The sequence below is a fragment of the Xyrauchen texanus genome, chromosome 1, assembly GCF_025860055.1.
Source record: "Xyrauchen texanus isolate HMW12.3.18 chromosome 1, RBS_HiC_50CHRs, whole genome shotgun sequence".
Taxonomy (NCBI): Eukaryota; Metazoa; Chordata; class Actinopteri; order Cypriniformes; family Catostomidae; genus Xyrauchen; species Xyrauchen texanus.
In genome coordinates, this window is record NC_068276.1 from 91012 (window position 1) to 99632 (window position 8621).

An 8621-nucleotide genomic window follows, 5' to 3' on the forward strand; every position below is an offset into this window, starting at 1 on the left:
GCTCTTTGTTAATACTGATAGTCAATGAAGAACATTGACTTGTCTTTTAAATTGTTCATATACGCTGCAGGTTTGCACAAATATATATTTGTATATTTTAATACTGCTAAAGTAGTTTCAATTTATGCTATATGAACATAAGTGAAATACTTTTTTTCCCCAATAATTTTAATTGTCATGTAAAGTCAACATAAATGATAATAAAAAAATGACTAACAAAAAAGTATATAGTAGCCATGACAAAGTTTTATTAAGTTTAAATGTCCAGTTTGTTAAATAAGGTTGAATAACTTAAGTAAAGCTATTTTAAAGTCACACTGAAAAAAATTTGAAGTGGGGTTTACTGGAAAAAACCTAGGAAACAATTTCCACGTAGAAATTGCTAGTAAATTTAACAGAGCTTAATTTCAAGTAAAGGTTACACACAATTCTTTGAGGCTTTTAAATAGAAATTCTCAAGTAAATTTAACTTTTTAATACTCCGCTTCAAGTAAATTTTACTGACTCTTAGTTTGTACACTTTACTCAAGCCATGTAGCATTGAATTAAGCCATGAAGACAGCTAAATGTACTAGCAATTCAATGTATTTTTTACTAACATGTCATATTTATCCTTTTGAAATGCCAAAGTAATATTAACTTAACTTTTAACAATATTTTTAACATTAGTTGTATTCATTTGTTTAGTATTAATAATTATACTGTGTTTAATAATATCTGAACAAACGCAAATAACATGAATTGACAGACAACATTTTACATACAAATATTTTTAATTCATTTTTTAAAACTGTGTAAAAAAACAGTAATAAATGTATCTTTAAATACATTAATATTTTGGTCAAAGGATAAGAGAAAGAGTAGAATAAAACAACACCCAAACAACCATCTGTCCACATCACTTTTACATCTTTGTTCAGAGAACCATCTGGATATATCTGCTTTTACATCTACATACAAAGGAACAAATACAAAGTGTTAAAGTGCACATATTGAGTGTCCACAACTAACAGACTTACATTAGTAGCTTAGTGTGCAAAGAGTGAACTTTTGGAGAAAATTTTAGAACATCCAGCTCAAGAAAGATCTTTTGAAACACTTAAAATGTGCTTCTCAGCTTTGAGGAATAGTTGAAGTTCAAGGAGTAAATTAAACCCAGACACGCATTTGTGAGATTTTTTACATCCAACCAGCACCTCAGTTCCCTCAATGACAATGATCACATCGGCTGGAGTGGAGCCTTCTGCTGCAGTGCTGCAAAGTACAATGATCTTCATCACATGTTCAGCTGAAGCCATCTTTGATTATGTCTTTGCTGACATCCTGTCAAATACACGTAAATGTGAAGTGGTCAATATACTGTCCAATATATTGCATGTTGTCTTTGTGCATGAAGTGATTCAGTGGGTGAAACTTACAGTCTCCACAGACAAGCTGTTCAGAATGTACACAACTATTTTTGAAATCATAGAAGAAATAAGAAGTAATGTAAAAATTTACCTGGTAGTCTTTGATGAGCTCCTCAGATGATTCTCCCAGAAAGATGAGGCAGCGGATAATAGCATCTTGCCTACCTTCGTGTTGCTGTTAAAAACATAAGTCAGTTAATGTCATGAATAACTGTGTGCTTTTACATGTAACTACAGAGACAGGAAGCAGCAAGATGTCAGAACCCTCAGATGGTACGATAACTAGGAATGTTGATGAATAATCGATGATTGATTATTTGTTGTTAATGATTTGATCGATAAAGCTTATTGAACTAGACAACAGTTAGAGACAAGACTGTCTCTACACATCATTCACTTAATTTGTCTATTGATGAACATTATATATACCGCATATACCATAATAATGTGTAAAACAAGAAGAAAAAAAAAGCACTGCTGATCTGACATTCTTCCTGTACCATCAACACCAACAATCATGTTAGTTCTCGCAGAGTGCATGAGGTTAATCACCAATATAGAGCCGTTCTCCACCTACAGTTTATTGTTAATAATTAATCAATTTGTATTAACATAAATGATTGTTGCTTAAGTAATTTTCCTAAAATTTGTATCCCTATACATAACATATGTTTTTCCCTGTCAAAAAAAAACAAAATTCGAAAAGATCACACAGAATTTAAGTGTAATTATGAAACTTTTACACTTTACTTGACTGAGTGAATCCAGCACGCTTCTTATTTCTGTGCCTGCAACCCCACCCTTCATCTCAAATATGGCTAGGAGTAAGTCCAGTTTTCCCAAAACGGTTTGCTCCAGGTTAAGTGGTTATCCTCCTAAACATAAAGATGAAAACAAAATGTCATGTATTACAGTGACAATCAAAATGATGTGCACCTTTACATTTGGTAGCAGACTTTATTATTATTAATATATATATTTTTTTAAAATACATTTTACTTTTTTAACCTCAGTTTCTCCAAATGGAAATGGTGGCAAGTAGTTTACTTCAGCCTTCTTGGCCCTTTTCATGCCTTTGGGGGTAACCTTTACATTTGTAGTCTTTTTTTTTGTTTTCCTTCCTAACTTTTCACCTCCAGCTCTGGGTAAGCAAGCTGACAGCCTTTTTTCACACCCATCTCATGACATGTCACCTAGGGGGAAAGAAAAAATATAGAGACTGTGTTTGTCTGTCTAATTATCTAAATCTGTACAGTACTGTCAATTTAATCAGTATTGTATATGTAGTAGAGTGAGTGTTTGTGGTACCTTACCTTGAATATGCTGCTTCAGCTAAATGGTGAATCCTCAATCTATGGAATGGATATATAAATTGTTGTGCAGCTATTCCTGACAAAACATTGCATACACAATATTAATGCATAAAATGCATTTTCAGGTTTTGATTAATTTGATTGTAAGAAATATCCACTTAATCAATCCTCTGCTGTTTTTGTTCTGTCTTCTAAGGCATCCCATTATTGTTTTACTGGAATAAAACGAATCGGTTACCTAACGTAACCTCGGTTCTCTCTAGAAGAGGGAACGAGTATTGCGTAAGCTAGCTTACGCTACGGGAAAGATTAATCTTTTCTGAGATATTGAAGCCAAAAAATTATCCTTAATTTTGTATCCATTGTCAACGCAGTGCGGCAGCTGCAGACCTTGAGCGGGCTAGCTAGCGAGCTCATAGGTTGCTCTGCGGCAACTGCTGCAGCCTACAGACGAACTTGAGTGAACTTGCGTCCAATGACAGGCGCCCGCGCCGTAACTGTATCAAAGCCCGCCAAAATGGGCGTGGCTAGAGTGCATATAAGCGTAAGTTCGTAGGCTGGAACCCTGGTTTTCATTGAATGAAGCGAAAATCGCCGTGGCGCGAAGCACGGCCGGCTACGCTAATACTGTTCCTCTTCTAGAGAGAACCGAGGTTACGTAAGGTAACCGATTCGTTCTCTTACGAGAGGTTCTCTCAGTATAGCGTAAGCTAGCTTATGCTACGGGAACCCATTGTCAACGCTGTGCGCGCCAAGCATCCACTGCATGAGCCCCGGGTGGGGGACCCGGGGAGCCCTTGTGAGTGGGGGAATAATATTTGGCCGGCAAGAGTGTGGGCCAGTGTGTGTGTAATACATAAGCACATAGTGGGAAGGAAAAGACAGAGGGCGGTGCCGGTCTGTGTGGAATGTGTCCCATCAGTGCAGCTCACCAGGGGAGCTGTAGCGTATTAAACCGCTAGTAGTTTCAGCCTGCAGGGCGGGCACTTCCAGATTGTAAAATCTGACAAAGGTGGAGGGGAAGCCCAGCCCGCTGCCACACATATGTCGTGAATGGAAATCCCGCTGGACCATGCCCACGAGGAGGCCATGCCTCTAGTGGAGTGAGCCCTAATGCCTAACGGGCATGGTAGGTCTTTTGACGGTACGCGGCAGCAATAGCGCCCACTATCCACCTAGACAGTGTCTGTTTCGAGGCGCGAAACCCTTGGTGCGCCCTCGAACTAAACGAAAAGCTGCTCAGAGCGTCTGAAAGAGGCGGAGCGCGTAGTATACAATCTCAGTGCTCTGACTGGGCAAAGGAGATTGGCGTCGCGTTCGCTATCGGATGCTGGCAGCACCGATAGGGAAATGATTTGTGCTCTGAAAGGAGTACCGATCACTTTGGGGACATAGCCGTGTCTAGGCTTTAAAATGACCTTGGAGTCACTTGGTCCAAACTCAAGACACGCAGCGCTGACAGACAGCGCGTGAAGGTCTCCCACACGTTTAACTGATGACAGGGCAGTCAGAAAAACGGTTTTTAGTGAAAGGTATTTCAAATCCACGGATTGAAGCGGTTCGAAAGGGGGGGCTTTCATAGCTTCGAGAACTACGGAAAGATCCCAGATAGGAACCGATGGGGAGCGCGGGGTTCATCCTTCTAGCTCCCTGAGGAAGCGGATGACCAGCTCGCTTTTTCCCAGTGACTGGCCGTGCAGGGGTTCAGCGTAACGCCGCGATGGCCGCCACGCACACTTTGAGCGTGGATGGGGATCTGCCCTTATCCAGCAGCTCTTGTAAAATCACGAGCAGCGACGTACACCCCACATGTCCGTGGGTCCAGGTCTCTGTCGGTGCACCATTTTGAAAACACAGACCATTTGGACGCATAGAGTCTTCTCGTGGAAGGGGCTCTAACGTGTATGATAGTGTTTATTACTCCATCTGGCAAAGCGACGGGTAGTCGCTGATCACCCATGCGTGCAGCCCAGCTCTGGGTGGGGATGCCAGATCGCGTCGCGAGCTTGAGAGAGTAGATCTGCTCTCACGGAATGGGCCACGGGCTGTCAGTGACAGCCGCGTAAGCTCGGGAACCATGTCTGATTCTCCCAGCGCAGGGCTATGAGGAGCACCGAGTGACGCGTTTCCCTGATCCTCTGCATTACCTGTGGCAATAGCGAGACGGGAGGGAAGGCGTAAAGCGGGCGGTTGGGCCAGTCCTGGGCCAGCGCGTCCTTGTTTTTCGAGAAAAATACTGGGCAGTGAGAGTTCTCTTCTGACGCAAAGAGGTCTATCTCTGCTCTGCCGAATATACTCCATAACTTCTGGACTGTTTGAGTGTGACTCTGATCTGCTGGCGGCCCGTGGCCCAAGCCCGGCGAGACGCGCGGGTGTTTAGCCAATGCTGAAGCGGGCACATGCACAGTAAGCCCAGCTGAAGTACTGCTGCGGCTGAGGCCATGTAACCTAGCATTCTCTGAAATTTTTTCAGAGGCGTGAGGCTGTTCAACTGAAAGGACGCGGCTAGTCGCTGAACACGGCGCGCGCGCTGTGTAGATAAGCGAGCCGTCATCGCCATGGAGTCTAGTTCTATTCCAAGGAAGGAAATTGCCTGACTGGGCTGTAGTGACTGAGGAGAACTGTCCTGTGAGACAGAAGCTCCGTATGTGACTGTGCCAAAATCAGCCAATCGTCCAAATAGTTCAGAATTCGCAAGCCCTGACTCCGCAGGGGTGCGAGCGCCGCATCCATGCACTTCGTGAAATTACGGGGTGCTAAAGACAGGCCGAACGGATGGACAGTGTATTGATAAACCTGGCCGTCGAAGGCGAATCTCAAGAATGGCCTGTGACGGGGGATTTATCTGAATCTGAAAGTAGGCTTTCAGATCGAGAGAAATAAACCAGTCCCCCTGGCGCACATGCGCGAGGAGTTTTCCTGATTGTAAGCATTTTGAACGGTCTTTTTGCGAGCACTTTGTTCAAAACCCTGATATCTAATATTGGTCTGAGGCCGCCGTCTTTCTTGGGGACAAGAAAATAACAGCTGTAAAACCCCGACTCGCTCAGAGAAGGTGGCACTCTCTCTATGGCCCTTTTGCACAGAAGGTTTGCTATTTCTGAACGAAGCATGCAGGCTGCTTCCGTGTTTACAGTAGTTTCGAGCCGCGCTCTGAAGCGGGGAGGGCGGCGATCGAACTGTAGCAAATAGCCCTGTTTTATTGTGCTTAACACCCATTTGGATATCCCTGGGATAGCTTTCCACGCTTTGAAGCGTAACGCTAGCGGGTGAATGGCCAAGTCGCTCTGATTGCCGCGACACAGCGCAGCTGAACAGAATGTGTGAGCGCGCTTACTGTGCTTATGCATGACTGCTCGCAGACAGCAGGGACAGGCTGTTCTGTGAGTGACTTCCCGATTGAGGTGAATGGGGAAAAAGTCACATCTGTGAAGTGATGCGCGAGCATAGTCACGGGCATGGGACTAACATACAGAGAGGTGTTGCTGGCCGTGTGACAGAGCGGGCAGAGAAGGGGCACGCGCACGGATTTGTGGGCGCGTTTATTGACTCTAACACTCGAGCTGGCTGTGCCTGCTTTATGTGAGTGGGCTCTGATAGGGACACGGGAAGTGTAATGCTTGTGTGAACACTGGATTGTGGGCACATTTTCTACACATAAGGCATGTTTGCTTTTCACAAAATGTATTTTGTTCGCCGTGAAAATGGCATTTGAGTGCAGGCAAGCGGGCAGTATCACCGGCTTGTTGGCTGCTGAATCCACCACTGCAGTAGCCTGAGAGAAGGGGACTGACAGGGGGGCGAGGCTTTAACGGTGGTCCGGCCGCGGCGGGGACTGAGCCGTCGTTTCCTTAACAAAGCTAGGAGGACTTCGGTTGCTCAGATTTCAGTGCAATCTTAGTCCAAGGCCCGCAGGGGGGCGGCGGTCTGCGGCGGCTGTCTGAGCGCGTTCTAGGGCGGCCGCCCTGTCGACGCTGAGAAGTCTGGCTTTGCTGAGCTGGGCGCTGTGAAGAGGCTCGTGCAGGAGGCTGGTCACGTGGGTGGCCTGCAGAGGAGCTAGCGTGACGAGGCAGGAAGAGATTCATGGCTTGGGTGGCTTTCTGGACTTCCGAGAAATGGTCAACAATGCCACTCACCGCGGAACCGAAGAGACCGGACGGAGAGAGCGGCGCGTTGAGGAACGTGGAGCGCTCAGCTTCTCCCATATCGGCTAGTGTTAGCCATAGGTGTCTCTCGGTCACAGTCAGCGTGGCCATGCACTTCCCTAGGGCTTGAGCTGCAGCTTTGGTGGCGCTGAAGGGCGAGATCCGTCGCGCTCCTTAGATCTGAAACAGCCTCTGGGTGCCTGCCTTTCTCATTCTCGGAGAAGGTCCGCTTGGAGGATCTGTAAAACGGCCATGGAATGCAGAGCAGATGCGGCTTGGCCAGCGGTCGGCAAAGGCGCGTCCAACACAGGCGGAAGTAATTCTGCAGGCCTTAGACGGGAGCACTGGCTTAGACCGCCATCTCGCGGAGGGCGGGCAAAGGTGTGCTGCTATCGAATCCTCGACCGGGGGGATGGAAGAGTAGCCCCTCTCCCAGAGCAAGAGAGGTGGCGTTAGTTCTTCCTCGACTCCGGCGCGGGTCCTGCTGGATTCCTGGGCCGAGGAGGAGGCTTGGGAGCCTGACCACTCCTCGCTGTCCGAAGCCATGATGGAACAGCAGCCCTTATACTCCGCCTCGTCATCCGAGATGGCAACAGTGCGGCCGCTCGGCGGCAACTGCGCGTCCCGGGAGGGCGGGGAGGGTGAAAGCGAGGCTCGAGGGAGAGGCTCCGGCGAGGTAGTCGCTTCTAACACCGGTTCCGGCAGCCTTTGGGAGTGGCGCTTCTTTCTGTGCGGCGAAACGAAAGGCAGCGCGGCGGCTCCGGTTTTGAGTGCTTCGAGTCGAGCCCGCAGGGTCGACATCGGAAGCTCCTCGCAGAGGTCGCATCCGCCCGTCAGCGGCGCAGCTCTGCATGTTCCAGTCCCAGGCAGAGAGCGCAGATGAGGTGGCGGTCTCCGGCGCTGAGAGGGCGCGGCATGAGGCGCAGGTGGTGCGAGGCATCTTAAAAAGACGCTCGTTGCTCTTTTGTGAAGTTCGCTGAGGAACTTGCTTGCTCTAAAAAGGATACGTCGCCGGATGGCGTAGCTTGCAGGATGGCTGAAGGTGGCGAAGACGGCCGGCTTCTTCGAGCGCTGTCCAAGTTTGCTAGATGCCCCTCGAACGGCGACGTGGCTTCTGCAGTTCAGAGATGCGAAGAGCTTCGCTGAATAGATGAAAATCAGGGTTCCAGCCTACGAACTTACGCTTATATGCACTCTAGCCATGCCCATTTTGGCGGTCTTTGATACAGTGACGGCGCGGGCGCCTGTCATTGGACGCAAGTTCACTCAAGTTCGTCTATAGGCTGCAGCAGTTGCCGCAGAGTAACCTATGAGCTCGCTAGCTAGCCCGATCAAGGTATGCAGTTGCTGCACTGCGTTGCCAATGGATACAAAATTAAGGATAATTTTTTGGCTTCAATATCTCAGAAAAGATGAATCTTTCCCGTAGCGTAAGCTAGCTTACGCAATACGAGAGAACCTCTCATAAGAGAACTATCAGACTATGCGCAAATTGATTTGACTAAACTGCAAGCCGATTGAGGCTGCTTTAAATAAATTACAATTCACTGTGAGATCTGACAAAAACAAAAAACAAAGGTGATTTGTTCAGACACTGAGCATCGGCAGTTCTGATTCTACACAGCTTGCGAGTGCCGTGATAATGTCATACAACTCATACGGTTTCTGTCATATGTAGTTTATGTATGTATGACATTCCAATTATACGTTCTGTGGAGGGCTCCACTACAGTGCACGGTGCATTTTGTTCGACA